The sequence below is a fragment of the Staurois parvus genome, unplaced genomic scaffold, assembly GCF_062004578.1.
Source record: "Staurois parvus isolate SC_StPar_1 unplaced genomic scaffold, SC_StPar_1.0 ptg000018l, whole genome shotgun sequence".
Taxonomy (NCBI): Eukaryota; Metazoa; Chordata; class Amphibia; order Anura; family Ranidae; genus Staurois; species Staurois parvus.
In genome coordinates, this window is record NW_028317814.1 from 1,701,338 (window position 1) to 1,719,458 (window position 18,121).

The following is an 18,121-nucleotide window of genomic DNA, read 5'->3' on the forward strand; positions in this document are numbered from 1 at the left end:
GAGACATTGGGCTCATAATTTTGGTATGGGACCCCATGATTCGTAGTTATGCCCCTGCCTGGGCCCCTTCACCATGGTGATTCCAGTACCCCAAGTGGTGATACAGTGTAGATATTCGCCAGCACACCATGGATCTTCAAGTTGAGTCCAAACTGCTTTACTGAAGTATGAGTACATCACAAACAAGAGAGTGCAACATTTCAGAGTCATCACATGCTTGACGAAGGGGTTCTGCATGTCTCTGAAAAGCCATGCAAGTCTCCAGTTGGTGGCTGCTTCAGCACCCAGTATTCTAGAACCTTTTCCAGGAACATGTGCAATGGGAATATGGATGGTTACCAAATTGTGATAAGGATAATAGAGGAGTTGTTTATGTGTAACCTGTCTGTCCCCTTGGAGGTATTTTAGTTGTAATTCCTGCCTGGTCAAAGGGTTTCTGTCATTTAGATATTCCCCACATTGAAGTGCCCACTTGGTAATGAAGAGTATATAGGCTACTGTCAGAATGGCAGAAGGTTCCATATGTCTGCATCTCTTCAGCCAGAGGGTTGACCACAGACTAATTTTTCTTCAAACAAAAAGATAAAATCTTAAATCATGCCAATAGAGGAGTGTTAAATTGTGCCAGACCAGTGGATCAGGACTGGTTATCAGACTGAGAGACTTGCTTTTGGAGCAGATTTGCTCATGTCCAGCAGTCACACCAAACAGTCAGAAATCAAAAAGTTTTGATTTAATGAAAACTTTGTTTGGTCGGGTTGGGTCAATGCACATGGCAACATTTTGCGTGTCACAAATCGAATAGATAGCGTAGATGGGATAAATGTCTCTGGGTAAAAGGCATGAGTACCAGGATAATAAGATTTCTTTTTATGATATCAAGTGATTCCATGAGCTATAAATGCTTATCATGTAATAAAGGCTTGTAAAGTTTTAACTAGCTGGTTTTTGAATGGAAGTACAAGCTTACATACAGGTCGGCGTCCACAAAGTTCTAGCCATAAGTGCATTTCCATTTTCATATAATCCGTGTATACATACAAGGGAGGACAGTACTTTAATATGTCTGCATAGTGTCTTTTAGTACTGTATAATAGTTTGTCTAACAGGGTGTTCCTCCGACAGTGATGCAATGTCAATCCTTATTCTTTTTCATGCAATATATGGGCCAAAAAAATGTCCTTTTTAACATTGTGACATTTAGTCCTTATAAATGTGACATCTTTTATTTCAGATTACACAGCTTATGCACAAGGGGCAGTTGACTACAAAGGCATGACATAGGGATTGATTTATCAACATTATTATAAACCCTTGCCTTGCAAATCAACCCATTCAGGTTAAAATAGAAATCAAAGGCAAAATATTTGTGTATATAGAAATGTTATATATTATTATTATTATTATACAGTATTTATAAAGCGCCAATAGTTCACTCAGCGCTGTACATTACAAAGGGGGACAGAACATGTGACAGAACAATACCAATACAATGCAAAACATGAGGGGATCGAGGGCCCTGCTCTTTCGAGCTTACAATCTAGAAGGGATGGGATAGTGGTACAGGAGGAGATAGCTGTGGGGGATGGAGTGGTAGGAAGAGTGGAGGAGGTCAGCAAGTTAGCAGGGGGTGAGGTAGGCTTCCCTGAAGAGATGGGTTTTCAGGGTGCGCCTAAAGGAGAGGAGAGTAGGTGATAATCTGATGGGTTGGGGCAGGGAGTTCCAGAGGATGGGTGACACCCTGGAGAAGTCCTGGAGGCGGGCATGGGAGGAGGAGACCAGGGAACTAGAGAGAAGGAGGTCTTGTGAGGAGCGGAGTGTGCGTGCTGGGCGGTACTTGGATATTAGGTCAGTGATGTAGTTCGGGGCAGTATGGTGGACAGCTTTGTACGTCAGTGTTAGGATTTTAAATTTGATCCGTTGCGCAATCGGAAGCCAGTGGAGGGATTGGCCGAGGGGGGTGGCGGAAATGGAGCGGTTGGAAAGGTGAATGAGTCTGGCAGCCGTATTCAGGATCAACTGAAGCGGGGATAGCCAGCGGCGAGGCAGGCCAGTGAGGAGGGAGTTGCAGTAGTCGAGTCGTGATATGATGAGGGAGTGGATGAGCTGTTTAGTGGTTTCTGGGGTTAGGAACGTGCGGATTTTGGCGATGTTGCGGAGGTGGAGTCTGCACGAGTTTGTTAAAGATTGGACTTGGGGCTGGAAGGATAGGTTGGAGTCCAGAATGACACCAAGTACTCTGGCCTGCAGAGCGGGTTTGATATTGACGTTGTTGGATGTGATGTAGAAGTCAATGGGGGGTGGGGTTCGGGCTGGGGGGAAGACAAGGAGCTCGGTTTTGGAGAGATTCAGTTTAAGGAAGTGGAGCGACATCCAATCTGATATGTCGCTCAGTAGGTGTGTGATTTGGGCAGAGACCGAAGGGGTGAGGTGGGGGGTTGAGAGATAGATTTGTGTGTCGTCGGCATAGAGGTGGTAGTTGAAGCCGTGAGAGTGTATGAGTTGGCCAAGGGAGGAGGTGTAGATGGAGAAGAGAAGGGGCCCAAGGACAGAGCCTTGAGGGACCCCAACAGAGAGGGGGAGTGAGGGGGAGGTGGTAGCATTATAGGTAACGCTGAAAGAGCGTTGTGACAGGTAGGATGAGAGCCAGGAGAGAGCAGAATCTCTGAGGCCGAGGGAGTGTAGTATTTTGAGGAGGAGGGGGTGGTCAACTGTGTCGAAGGCCGCAGAGAGGTCAAGGAGTAGGAGCACTGAATAGTGGCCATTAGCTTTGGCGGTTAGAAGGTCGTTGGAGAGTTTGAGTAAGGCGGTTTCGGTGGAGTGTAGGGGGCGGAAGCCAGACTGTAGGGGATCGAGGAGGTTGTTGTCGTTGAGGTGAGAGCATAGGCGGGTGTAGACGAGACGCTCGAGGAGTTTAGATGTAAGTGGGAGCAGGGAGATGGGTCTGAGGTTGTTCGGGTCATTGGGGTCCAGGGAGGGCTTTTTAAGTATGGGGGTGATGTGTGCATGCTTCAGTGGGGAGGGGAAAGTGCCGGAGGAGAGGGAGAGATTAAAGATGTGGGTGAGGGAGCGTAGGATGGAGGGGGAGGGAGGTCGTAGGAATTGTGAGGGGATAGGGTCGAGGGGGCAGGTGGTGAGGCGGGCATCAGAGAGGATCTTGGAGACTTCCTCAATGGTAGTAAGGTCAAAGGTGTGGAGTGTTGGGGGAGCTTCAGTATGAGGAATGTAGGGTGGGGTGGGAGTGGAGGTCAGAGCAGTGGTGGGGCCGTGGGAGAGGGGTGATGAGGGGGTAGCCGAGTGAGGGGGAACGGGGTCGGAGGGAGTTTGAGCAGTGACGAAGTCCCTGCGGGTAATGTCGAGGGGGGGGGGGATGAGGGGGTAGCTGTGTGAGAGGGGACGGGTTGAGAGGGCGTGTGAGTTGCGGCAATGTCCTTGCGAATTGTGTCAATCTTGTTTTTGAAGTGATTGGCAATCTCAAGGGCGGTGAGTGAGGTGCTGGGTGGAGGTGGGGGTGGAGAGAGTAGAGAGTTGAAGGTGGAGAAGAGTCGGCGAGGATTGGAGGAGAGGGCCTTGATGAGGGTCAGGAAGTAGGCTTGTTTGGCTGCGTGGAGGGAGGAGGTGTAGGTGCGGAAGGCAGATTTGTAGCAGGTGAAAGCTTGTTGGGATTTTGTTTTGCGCCATAGTCGCTCCAGGGCACGACTGCGTCGTTTGAGGGTTTTGGTGTGATCAGTCTGCCAGGGCTGGAGCGGTCGGAGTCTGATGTTGCGTGTGGTTAAAGGCGCTAGTGAGTCAAGGGCTGCTGACAGCGCGTTATTGTAGGCAGTCATAGCCAAGTCGGGGCAGGACAGGGGGAGGATGCGGTCGTGGAGTTGATCAGCTGCAGAGTGGAGGGGGGCAGGGTTAAGGTTGCGGAGGTTACGGCTGGTAGTAGTGTGACATTTGGAGGGGTTTTTGTTGGAGGACGAGGAGATAGAGAAGGTGATCAGGTTGTGGTCAGAGAGAGGGAAGGGGGTGTTAGTGAGGTTGTGGGGAGCGCAGCGGTTGGAGAAGACAAGATCAAGGATATTACCGTCGGAGTGGGTGGTGGATTGTATGCACTGTGCAAGTGCAAAGGAGGAGGTTAAGTGGAGGAGACGGGCTGTGTCCGGGTTGTCAAGGTTGACAGGGATGTTGAAATCCCCAAGAATGATGGTGGGTAGCTCAGAGGAGAGGAAGAAGGGTAGCCAGGAGGAGAAGTCTTCCAGGAAGCGGGGTATGGATCCAGGAGGCCGGTATATCACAGCAATCTTCAGGGGGGTTGGGGAGAATAGTCGGACGCAGTGGGCCTCGAAGGAGGAGAAGGATAGGGAGGGGGGGTTTGGGAGGACTCGGAAGGTGCTCCGCGGTGACAGGAGCAGACCAACCCCACCACCTTTACGACCGTTAGGTCTGGGTGAGTGGGTCCAGGTGAGACCTCCATAGGAGAGTGCAGCAGGGGAGGTAGAGTCAGTGGGCTGGATCCAGGTTTCCGTGATCGCCAGGAGGTTGAGGGAGCGGGAAACAAAGAGGTCGTGGATGGCGGTAAGCTTGTTGCACACCGATCGGGCGTTCAGGAGTGCACATGAAAACGGGGGGGAGATTTTAGGGAGCAGGGGGACAGATACTAGGTTGCGGTAGGACATGGCGGCGGGAGGGTGTTGTGCGGGTGAGGGAGGTGGTGGAGGGCCAGGATTCGGGGAGATGTCTCCCGCGGCTAGGAGGAGGAGAAGGGTGAGAAAGGTGGCATGGGAGCGGGATGTGCAGGAGCGTGAGAAACTCCTAGTGGAGGTGTTCGGGTCAGTGGGAGAGTGGAATGATAGGAGGAGGTGGTGGGTGCCATAGAGGGGCGAAGGAAGCAGTGAGGACACAATATACAAATGTTTAGGAGGAGCAGAGGGATATAGTGAATGGATTTTGGGAATGGAGGAGAGGAAAATGAGAAGGAGTAGAAGAGGCATTGTGGGGGGTGATGAGAGCAGTAGTAGGGAGATGATAGCAATGAGGGGGAGATGTGCAAGTTTTGGGGTGGAGCAGAGGGGTAAAGAAATGAGATTTGGGAACAGAGGATAGTAGTATGAAGAGGAGTGTATTACATAAAGGTACACAGAGTGGGACTCAGGCATGTAAGAGATGTTTCCCAGGGTGTTTGCTTGCAGTCTGTCCAGCATGCAGTAGAGTTTCTTGCTGTTGTTGTGTCTTTCTCCTGCTTTAGTTCAACTGCTGTGTTTAACTGCTTCGCACTCTTTCGAAACCGCACTCCGTCAGAAGCAGCACCCCCATCAGAGACTGTGCCCCCCATCAGAGATCTCCCCCATGAGCTGATCTGAATTTATAGGGAGATGCTCAAATGAGCATTCAACTCCACCCCAATTAGAAGCTGATAAGGCTCACATGAATGTTGGGGGATGTCTCATAGGAACCAGGCCACAGTCGTAAACTGGGTGCAACTGAAGGTGAGGACTGCTCAACATACACACAAATATAAAATACACCATTTGTTCTGAATATAACAGGAGTGAAAGCGATTTTGAGTTAGGAGCAGAGGCAGGAGAGGTGCATTTACCCAGGGGGAAAACAGCAGGAGTCAATGCGTTTGAGTTAGGAGCAGAGGCAGGAGAGGTGCATTTACCCAGGGGGAAAACAGCAGGAGTCAATGCGTTTGAGTTAGGAGCAGAGGCAGGAGAGGTGCATTTACCCAGGGGGAAAACAGCAGGAGTCAATGCGTTTGAGTTAGGAGCAGAGGCAGGAGAGGTGCATTTACCCAGGGGGAAAACAGCAGGAGTCAATGCGTTTGAGTTAGGAGCAGAGGCAGGAGAGGTGCAGACACTAAATGTCTGAAGGATCCCACATTATGCGCCTCTTATAGGCCCATTGCCCTCTTAAATGTGATCTTAAGATACTAACTAAACTGCTAAATACCAGGCTAAGCAGGGTTACCAGCTCCCTAATAGACTCAGATCAGACAGGGTTTATGCCCCACAGATCCACAGATATTAATATCCGCAGGCTTTTCACAAATATACATGCACAGCATCTCCATACTGGGTCCAGGGTGTTAGCCTCATTAGATATTGAGAAGGTGTTTGATACGATGGTGGAGTGGCCATATTTGTGGGGAAGTGTTATGTAGAGTGGGTTTGGCTACTCGTTTCATTAGGTGGTTACAGGTTTTAGATTCATATCCTACTGCTTCCATTAGGTTGGGGGATGGTCTTTCAGCTCCTTTTCCGCTGTCCCATGGTACTAGGCAGGGCTGCTCTTTTTCCACGACCCTCTTCGCCTTGGCAGTCGAGCCTATCGCGGAGGCCCTTTCAGGTGTCTCCCGAGGTTCGGGAGCTACGGGTGGGTTGAGGAACGGGTGGTTCTGTATGCTGACATGTTATTATTTTTGCATGATGCTGATCCCTCCCTGCAGGAAGCCCTTCGAATCCTTAATACCTTCTCTGTTGTCACTGGCCTTTGGGTCAACTGGCATATATCCCCAAGGCCCCAAGGGATCTCCCACCACAATGGGTCACTACCTTTAAATATCTAGGGGTTGTTGTTTCTCATCTTGCTACTGATTATGTTTCCTTAAATCTAATGCCTGTTATGCAAGAAATCAAGGCTAAGTTGAAGGCGTGTACTTATTGGGTCGCATAAATTTGGTCAAAATTAAATTACTCCCCAAACTTACATATCTTTTTCGCCACTCCCCCCAATGGATCCCCAAATCTTTTTTTGTTCAACTAAATCGGTTATTTTCCTCTTTCCTTTGGGGCCCACCAAATCCACATTATAAACTGACTACTTTGATGCGTCCATCTCTACAGGGGGGGGTTGGCTCTACCAGACTGCCATAAGTACTATTTATCCATGCAGCTGGTTACAGCGCATTGGTGGCTTCAACCTGACATCACTAATGCTAGTACTATGCTGGAGGCTGAGGTTTTAGGTTCCCTAGAGACCTTGCAATGTATACTTTTTTGTGGCCTTAAGGCTCCGTTCCCTCTCACTCTCTCTATGGTAACAACAATCAGAGCCTGGAATTTGGGACTTCAACTAGAAACACGTTACACTTCAACATTGTCCCCTCACACACCCCTCTGGAATAACCCCTCTTTACATCACTTTTAAGTTTTGCCTGATCAACATATATGGGCAAAACACAACATTGGGGCTATCAATCATATAGTGGATAATGAGACATTGACTTCCTTTACCTCCAAGCACCCAGTCTATAATGTCCCTCTACATTACATGTTTAGACATATGCAGCTTGCACAAGCCTTCGGCAGTCAATTTTTCCATAGACCTATTCAGCTGAAATGTTCAGACTTGGAAGACCTTCTTTGCTCTGATCCCCTTAAAAAACCTGCTTCCATGATTTATTCACATCTTGTAAAAGTGGCCATTACCCGACTCATCTTGCCTTAGACAAAAGTGGCTATAAGATATCCTGGATATGGATTATGAGGACTGGAAGGACATGTTGGATGCTCCTTTCAAACAACTAGTCTCACTCAGGGACCGGCTCATACATTTCAAAATCCTTCATAGGGCCTACTTCACGTCACACAGGGTACACCGTTTGGATCCTAATGTTCCTGCAAAGTGCTGGCTCTGTGATTGGACTGATGCTGATTTTTCCCACATTTTCTGGACATGCCTAGCGATTCAGTTGTTTTGGGATGGTGGCCAGCACCATCAACACACTTGTGCAGGTCCCCTTCACCCCCTCTCTGAGGATCTGTCTTCCTGGCCTCGTTGATGGCCTTGTGCCCACGAATGCAGATAAGACACTTTTGGGACTACTGTTTTTTTATGCCAGGAGGCGATAACACTTTATTGGAAGAAACCCACGGTACCTGCACATGGATCCTGGAAACAATTGGTGAACTCCCAATTGCCACTCTACAACACAACCTATGCAAATAGAGGTTGCCCTTGAAAGTTTGAAAGAATATTATTCTACAGGATATGGTTGGGGGACAACTCCACCGCCTAATTTCCCTATTTTGATGTGACTGGGTTGAGTGTCTTTGCTTATTCTAAATTGTATTGTGTTTATAGCAGGGCCTGATACTATCTATTTTGACTAGGTACCACTGACCGGAGGAGAGTCAACACACACTTTTGCCTTTTTAAGCTAGTTACAGTTTTGTACTTGTCTTTTTTCTGAATAGCTGCACCTGTCAGTGCTAAGCTTCCAGTTGTTGTTCTTGGAACCTTGCAGAAATCAATAAAACGTTTGTTAAAAGAAAATAAACACCATTTAAAAAAAAAAAAAGTGATCACTTCCCCTTTGTTCTCAGCTGCATATGAGCTGGGGAAGGAGAAACAACAGTACACTGGTCTTCCCAGTGAAAGGCTGTTCGAGGAGGGTCAGGACAAGTCTGATCAATGGAGGAGAGCAGGCTGCGTTCCCAGCACAGCTAGAGAACTGCCCACTCTGCTTTCATGCCTAGTGTGGTCAGTTTTTAATAGGAAAGCAGGAGGACTGGCAGGAACACCAGAGATTTCACACAAAGGAAGCAATACAAAGAGAAAAAGATACTTTTTTCATACAAGTACATGGAACAGCAGGCACATATCAGGAATAGGAAATGTTGGGCTTACATATTCTAAGGCAAATACACCTTTCACATTGCAGGTGAAGTTGCACTCTGCATGGGACTATTTCCCAGAGTTCACTGAATGTTGTGAAATTTCACTTTGCAAAGAATACCTAATCATGTGCAAGGGAAAAAAAATATTTTACCCTCATATATAGTGTTCTACATAGGTATACTGGTAGATATAGGTATAGATAGTGCAGCCACAGTTTTACTTTGTTACATCCTATGTTTTTTAACCCTCACAAAAATAAAATGTAACCCACATTACTAATGACATTTATTATTAAGCCTCAGTTCACACTGTGCACTGCATATGAATCACACAGGATGTGCACCGCATTCCTATGCAATTCAGTGCGGCACAATTTGAGCCCATTCATTTTCAATGGGCTCAAATCGCACCGCATTGCACCAAAGACATGCATGCACCTTTTTTGGAGCCACACCGTAACCGGATTGCATGGTCGTTTTGTACCATGCAATCTGGTGCAGGCAAAAACACTGCATTTGCAACCTGTTTGGGATGTCATTAATTTTGTATGGACATCCACAGCAGATCACAAGGGCAGTGCGAATGGAATGCGGTGTGGGAAACGAGCATGGATCGTGGCATTTCCCACACCACATTAGTGTGAACCTAGGGTAAAAGTGAAGTCCGGCTAGGGAATTTGCCTAACCCCTTTAGCTATAAAGAAAAAATAACTAATGTAAATAGGAAAAATACTTACCTGAGGGCCCAGTCACACCACACTGTATGTGACGTGTGTTGGTGCACTGTAGTGCCAATCATTTTGAACCCATGGTGCCTTGGTCTGTAAGTTTTATGTGGAAGAAGTTCTGGGGATGGTGAGCAGTGTTGGCTCCGAGTAACACACAGCATTTTGAACTTAGGTCAAGAAAGCCCAGTTTTGGTCAATCCTAATGTGTCATGGGGTGCTTCGATTCATTAGGGGGCTCAGATGTGTAAGGGGGTACTCCTGGTGTGTAATGGGGACTGTGATGGGTAAAGGGGCACTTCTGATGTGCAAGGATTGGGGGGAGGGACACTGGGATGTGTAAGGAGATATTCCTGATAACGGAGTTCTAATTACTTTCTTGAGTTGGTAATATAGTAAACTAAAATATGGGTGTCCTACATTTAGACAGGGGCACAACATCAGTGTTCTGTAGATACACCCCTGGGAAGTTACTGCAATGTTCATTCATGTATCCAAATAACAGGAGCACCAAGAATCAAGAACAGAGTGTACAAAAAACCTTGCAATGTGCAGTATATAGCTGACTTTGAGAGTGCTGTTTTTCCCATTCATTTCCATGTATCTAAGTGCGCTTTATATAAAAAAATATTGATTAAAAAAATTAACCTTGAGTAAGCTTTTTGACACACATAATTATATCTGCATTTATATCTGAAGACCCTTATTTCAGGTTTAGCATGTCTTCCATCCATAACAAAGTAACACAATTTCCTGTATGCATCCAGACATACATTAACCACACCAAGGGGTGTATTTAACGCAAGGCAAACAAGGCATTTGCCTTGGGTGGCATTTTTCAGGGGGCCGTCACAGGGGTGCCTAAAGTCCCGAACCCGCTATCCACTGTCACTCCGTCCTTAACTTTTGTCTGTCTGTCTGACACTGCTCCCATTTCTACTACCGCTCTCCATAGTAGCCTGAGGCTCTGAGCCTGCCCGGAGCTCAGCGAAGGGCACCGTGATTGGCCAAACGGGGTTACGTGCAGTGGCAGGGCTGGCCTGTGGGTGATCGAAGACTATGCAGGCTCAGCTGCTTTCTCCTGCCTTGCTGTCTGAACAGGTGAGTGTTGCCAGCCTGGGGAAGTGGACACAGTCCGGGGAGGGGGCGGTTGTCGGTATGGTGGAGCAGACATCGGCCGATGTAGGCACTACCGTGTGTTCCAGCAAAATCTGTATTACAAGACCCAGTAGCAGCAGGAGCAACTGTGCATTCCCCGGCTGGATTCATCCAGAACAAGCCAAGCTACTGCAGCCAAAGAGGTCAATTGCCTCTTACATGCCGAATGCAGGATCATCACTCCCTGCCCTCTCTCTTCCTGCCCCCCCCCACTCTCTTGCTCTCCCTTTCTCTCGGGGCGCCCAAATTTTGTGTTCCCTAGAGCAGCACAAAACCTAAATACACCACTGACCACACCTCTTAAAATCTGTCCGTGGCACATACACAGTCATGTATTTGTCCCAGGATGGTGTATGGCAGGGCTGGTTGCAGGTTTGAATGAGTACACTGTTTAGCACTTACTACATCATGACCTCAAACTTCACGGTCAAGTGTGGTTAAATCTGGTATCTCTCTCTGCTTGGATGTCTGGCATTAATGGACTCTTTAAAAAGATTTCTGTTCCTACTGTAAACTCCTACATACAGTGGGACTATGGAGAATGAATGCTGACACCTTCTAACAGGAAGTCTAAACACAGCGAAAAAAAAAAGAAGGTAATTTGGAAATATGGAGGAGGCCAAGAGCAATGGAAGATACTTTTTAAAGAATACATACTTGAACTGAATTTTTTCTTTCTAAACCAGAGTTTAGTGTCCTTTTAAACTCATGACACTATTAAGCATTAAGTCCATCCTCTTAATTCCTACCCCACCATCTTGTTTTATATTTTTTATATATAGTAATATACATAACTTTTTTCCTATTATAGGATTGGTCACGTGAGGCAGGGAGTCCTCTCTTGGCAGGTTCTGAATACTTTATAGAGAATGGTGTTATGTAATGATGTGTTTTTTCTGCAGCATTCTTCAGTAAAAATAGGGCAACTTGATGGTGCATCCCCGGGGGTGGGGGGGGGGGTCCTTGATGCCCTGGCCTCACAGCTAGTGGGCTAAATGATGCTGGATCATTGAACCTGGAACACGACTAATGCTAAACAGAGGAGGAGTCAGAAGGCAGCTCAGGAACGTAGGGTATTTCTTGGCAACCTTTTTTCTTTATACATGGGGTACAGGGGTTGTGGGGATTTAAAAAAAAACTGTAAATGAATTTAGGGTCTAAGCAGAATTTAGGAATTCTTCGGTTTTCATCTCTACTTTAAAATGTAGTAGGTTCTCTCTCTCATCCATATCACAGCCAAGACATTAAAGTTAGATAAGTGAATATTTAGGCGCTATAATAATTGTGTCAAAGATGAAAACAATTAAATAACATTTAACAAATGATAATCCTAAACAAAATATGGTAAATAGTGAACATAATATATTATGGTGACAGTCCCATGAAGATGTAGTCCCGGTGACCAAAAGATACGCTCTTTCACCACATGCAGACAATAAGTGAATTTTTCACTCATCACAAAAAATTGCCCCGGTTAAGGTGGTCAAATTACACTTTGTTATGAATATTGACGACCAACAACAGGCTCTCCTTGGTCAAACCTCCCTGTCTCCTAATAAGAGATAAGGATCCAGGAAATCAAAGATACATGCCCCCAGTTGGGTGATCACAAGACTTTGGCTACGCCAGTGTTTCTCAACTCCAGTCCTCATGGACCCCCAACAGGTCATGTTTTCAGGATTTCCCTCAGATGAAACAGCTGTGGTAATTACTAAGGCAGTGAAACTGATCAAATCACCTGTGCAAAATAATGGAAATCCTGAAAACATGACCTGTTGGGGGTCCATGAGGACTGGAGTTGAGAAACACTGTGCTACGCCAATAGTGTGTGAGTTCACAATCCCAGGCTCTCCTCAAATAAAGGCGATGTTCCACGCAGCTCAAATAAACCAAATAAGTTAAAAATGCTATAAGTCTAGTATTTATTGGAAAATTGCATGACAAGTAATATATATATCTACCATATATCACATGGGCCAGCAGCACAGTGGCTAAATGGTTAGCACTTCCGCCTGCCAGTACCAGTGTCACTGGTTCAAATCCCAGCCACAGCACCACCTGCCTGGAGTTTCCATGTTCTCCCTGTGCCTGTGTGGGTTTGCTCCCGCACTCCAAAGACATGCTGGTAGGTTAATTGGATCCTGTCTAAATTGTCCCTAGTATGTGTATGTATGAATGTGAGTTAGGGACCTTAGATTGTACACCCCTTGAGGGTTAGGGACTGATGTGAATGTACAATATATATGTAAAAGTGCTGCATATATTGACAGCACTATATAAGTACCTGAAATAAATATATCAATATACTCACATATAATGGTGCCCAAAGAACCAGCACCAGTTTATGCAGCCTGTGTTTGTATTCCAATAGTATGGCCAACGCACATTCCAAGCCTTGCTTTCAATAGGCTGGATGTCACATCACAGGAACCTGGAAGTGATGGGATCATGCTTCTACATACATTTCGCCTGGTGGTGTCCTCAGGAAGTGGAAGGAGTTGTGAGTTCCTCCCACAGCTCTGCTCTCTGCACAGGCTATGTACAGCACAGCAATGATGTCACTGCTACTCTTACAAAGTAACATCTGGCTTTTCAAAGGGATTTGTTACACGCAAGGTGGATTTATATATTTTGTGGCTATTGAGGAACATATTCAAATCACAGTTTTTGTGCTCAGAGTTCAAGTTTTAAGGAGAAGGCTTTTCTTTATTTATACTAATGATCAATTCTCCAATTATTGTCTGGTAACTTCAGATAGCTGCAAGGGTGAGCCATATGGCACATTGGCTGCAAACCCCAGATACTGCAGCCTTTGTTAGTCTAGGTCTATACGGAGAATTAAATCTCATTACTACAGATTTAAAGCCAGACTGCAGGCCAAGAAGTTTTAGTGATCAAAGTTACAGGATCATTGCTCTTTTAGTTGAACATTTATACCTTCATTCATGACAGATAGTACAACTCTCGCTATACCTGCAGTTCTCACATACAGAAGTGCTGGTCTGATTTATCCCCGACTCTTCCCTTGGCCACTCACAACACACCTTTTATTCCGTAAACTATTCACTGAATACATGGCAATCTTTGATTTGAATCTTGAATTGATGAAAGAGAGAAATTGGGGGGGAGGGCAAATTATAGTAGCATTAGCATATGGGAGCTGCATCTTTCATATCCACAATGGATGTGTATTGGATACAATGCACATACTTATACATGACAATAATCAAACAGTAGTTGTCCACTTAATTGGCAGAACGTCCCTTCCAGCTGATCCAGACCTGTCCAATATCACTTGTACTGACCTTCATCTAAAGCAATTAAGCCCACAGTAAACTTGACCTTTCAGAAATAAATGGGAAGTGAATATAAATTGATTCTCATTAAACCACCTTGACATATGGGGTATTTATTGGACTCCTGAGAGATGCAGTTGAAATAGGAATGTGACACTGAATGGAAATGAAAATTAAAAATGGGAAAAGTAGAAAGTGATTCAGAAAAGTTATGTACAGTTGTGTTCAAAATAATAGCAGTATGTTGAAAAAAGTGAATAAAGCTCAAAATCCTTCTAATAGCTTTTATTTCCATACACACAAATGCATTGGGAACACTACACATTCTATTCCAAATCAAAACATGAAGAAAAATATATCAAATTTGTGTTGTTCCTCTAAAAAAAATATATGGAATATTAGGCTGTTCAAAAAAATAGCAGTGTTTGTATTCTTCTTTACAAACTCAAACATTCACTATATAAACTGAAAAATGTTTGAAGATTTTGCTTTCCTTTGAATTACTTAATTAATATTTAGTTGTATAAGCACTGTTTCTGAGAACTGCTGTACATCTGTGTTGCATGGAGTCAACCAACTTCTGGCACCTGTGAACAGGTATTCCAGCCCAGGATGATTGGACTACATTACACAGTTCTTCTCTATTTCTTGGTTTTGCCTCAGAAACTTCATTTTTGATATCACCCCACAAGTTTTCTATTGGATTAAGATCCGGGGATTGGGCTGGCCACTCCATAACATCAGTCTTGTTGGTCTGGAACCAAGATGTTGCACGTTTACTGGTGTGCTTGGGGTCGTTTTCTTGTTGGAACACCCATTTCAAGGGCATTTCCTCTTCAGCATAAGGCAGCATGACCTCTTCAAGTATTCTGATGTATTCAAACTGATCCATGATTCCTGGTATGCGATAAATAGGCCCAACACCGTAGTATGAGAAACATCCCCATATCATGATGCTTGCGCAACCATGCTTCACTGTCTTCACAGTGTACTGTGGCTTGAATTCAGTGTTTGGGGGTCGTCTGACAAACTGTCTCCGGCCACTAGACCCAAAAAGAACAATCTTACTTTCATCAGTCCACAAAATGTTGCGCCATTTCTCTTTAGGCCAGTCAATGTGCTCTTTGGCAAATTGTAACCTCTTCAGCACGTCTTTTTTTCAACAGTGGGACATTGCGGGGGTTTCTTGCAGATAGCTTGGCTTCACATAGGCGTCTTCTAATTGTAACAGTACTCACAGGTAACTTTAGACCTTCTTTGATCTTCCTGCAGCTGATTGTTGGCTGAGTCCTTGCCATTTTGGCTATTCTTATATCCATTCGAATGGTAGTTTTTCGCTTTCTTCCAAGTCTTTCAGGTTTTGGTTGCCATTTTAAAGCATTTGCGATCATTTTAGCTGAGCAGCCTATCATTTTCTGCACTTCATTATATGTTTTCCCCTCTCTAATCAACTTTTTAATCAAGGCACGTTGTTCTGAACAATGTCTGGAATTACCCATTTTCCTCAGAATTTCAGAGAGAAATGCACTGTAACCAACATGTACAACATTTACTGCCTTCCTTCCTTAAATAAGGGCAATAATTGCCACCTGTTTTTAAAGAATGAATGACCTCACTAATAGAACTCCACACTGCTATTATTTTGAACATGCCCCTTTCAATTAGTGATTCAATTACACAGAATCAGCAGCATGCATGTCATGACTGTTGGGTCTGTTGGATTTCTATTACTCTACTACACCTGCTAGTAAATTATTTGCCATGTAGAAATATAATTTCTACCAAAAACAGTGATTGATCAGGTTAGTGATGTCTGACTGCTATTATTTTGAACACAACTGTAAGTGTAAATTCACCTTTTTAACAAAAAAATCATTAATGCATCACATGTGAACATACAGTCAGGTCCATAAATATTGGGACATCGACACAATTCTAACGTTTTTGGCTCTATACACCACCACAATGGATTTGAAATGAAACGAACAAGATGTGCTTTAACTGCAGACTGTCAGCTTTAATTTGAGGGTATTTACATCCAAATCAGGTGAACGGTGTAGGAATTACAACAGTTTGCATATGTGCCTCCCACTTATTAAGGGACCAAAAGTAATGGGACAATTGGCTTCTCAGCTGTTCTATGGCCGGGTGTGTGTTAATCCCTCATTATCCCAATTTCAATGAGCAGATAAAAGGTCCAGAGTTCATTTCAAGTGTGCTATTTGCATTTGGAATCTGTTGCTGTCAACTCTCAAGATGAGATCCAAAGAGCTGTCACTATCAGTGAAGCAAGCCATCATTAGGCTGAAAAAACAAAACAAACCCATCAGAGAGATAGCAAAGCCATTAGGCGTGGCCAAAACAACTGTTTGGAACATTCTTAAAAATAAGGAACGCACCGGTGAGCTCAGCAACACCAAAAGTCCCGGAAGACCACGGAAAACAACTGTGGTGGAAGACGAAGAATTCTTTCCATGGTGAAGAAAACACCCTTTACAACAGTTGGCCAGATCAAGAACACTCTCCAGGAGGTAGGTGTATGTGTGTCAAAGTCAACAATCAAGAGGAGACTTCACCAGAGTGAATACAGAGGGTTCACCACAAGATGTAAACCATTGGTGAGCCTCAAAAACAGGAAGGCCAGATTAGAGTTTGCCAAACGACATCTAAAAAAGCCTTCACAGTTCTGGAACAACATCCTACGGACAGATGAGACCAATATCAACTTGTACCAGAGTGATGGGAAGAGAAGAGTATGGAGAAGGAAAGGAATTGCTCATGATCCTAAGCATACCACCTCATCAGTGAAGCATGGTGGTGGTAGTGTCATGGCGTGGGCATGTATGGCTGCCAATGGAACTGATTCTCTTGTATTTATTGATGATGTGACTGCTGACAAAAGCAGCAGGATGAATTCTGAAGTGTTTCGGGCAATATTCTCTGCTCATATTCAGCCAAATGCTTCAGAACTCATTGGACGCCGCTTCACAGTGCAGATGGACAATGACCCAAAGCATACTGCAAAAGCAACCAAAGAGTTTTTTAAAGGAAAGAAGTGGAATGCTATCCAATGGCCAAGTCAATCACCTGACCTGAATCCGATTGAGCATGCATTTCACTTGCTGAAGTCAAAACTGAAGGGAAAATGCCCCAAGAACAAGCAGGAACTGAAGACAGTTGCAGTAGAGGCCTGGCAGAGCATCGTTCCAGACTTCAGGCTGTAATTGACTGCAAAGGATTTGCAACCAAGTATTGAAAAGTGAAAGTTTGATTTATGATTATTATTCTGTCCCATTACTTTTGGTCTCTTAACAAGTGGGAGGCACATATGCAAACTGTTGTAATTCCTACACCATTCACCTGATTTGGATGTAAACACCCTCAAATTAAAGCTGACAGTCTGCAGTTAAAGCACATCTTGTTCATTTCATTTCAAATCCATTGTGGTGGTGTATAGAGCCAAAAATGTTAGAATTGTGTCGATGTCCCAATATTTATGGACCTGACTGTACATTTGCTTTAGTTATATGCAGGCCCAGAATTTCATATGGGGATCCTACAGGCACACAATTCAAACTCTGAGTCCCCATAAATAGACCACACCCCAAGCCATGTCCCAATTGTGCTGCTTAATGAAATTTTTTTCTCAATCACCGCTAAACAGTGTGCAGAAAACAACTTCATTTGAATGTAACAATTGGTTTGGGTGTACTAGAGGATGGATCAGCAAGTAGATTTAACAACTTCAACAGCTGATCTATGGACTATTAGACCCTCTTATGGACAAGAGTAATCTTTTACTTAAAGTACATGTAAAGGCAAATTTTTTTTTGCATTCCGTCTTTATGAGGTTTTTTACGAAATGTTTACAACCAAAGAACCAAATATATCAAATGCAAAATATATTACAAAAAAAAGAGAAAACAAAACATACTCCCACTTAGGCATCCCAAGTATACAGGGGATCAGAATGCGGGGTCCTCGGGGTCAGGGTAGTCCTACAAAGATGTGTGAACACACTTGAAAAACATATTCAAACAGTTGTGTAAGACCATGGGAATGATAATAATGTGAATTGACCTGTGCCAAAGACCCGAAAGTTTATGGAATGCTGGTAGGCCCAAGTTCAGGAGAAAAAAAAATAGGATGGCGTGGAAACTTGGTGGGGAGAGATGGGGAAGGAAGGGAAAAATAAAAAAAAAACATTTTTGGGGAGAGTAAAGGCAAATTTTATTTTTCTGTTTTTGGATAGAAACAAGAACAGACTCTGTCAAGTTTTTATTGCTGTCTGTGCCCCCACTGGGGGGAGATTCACACTGTTTTTTCCTGGTAACCA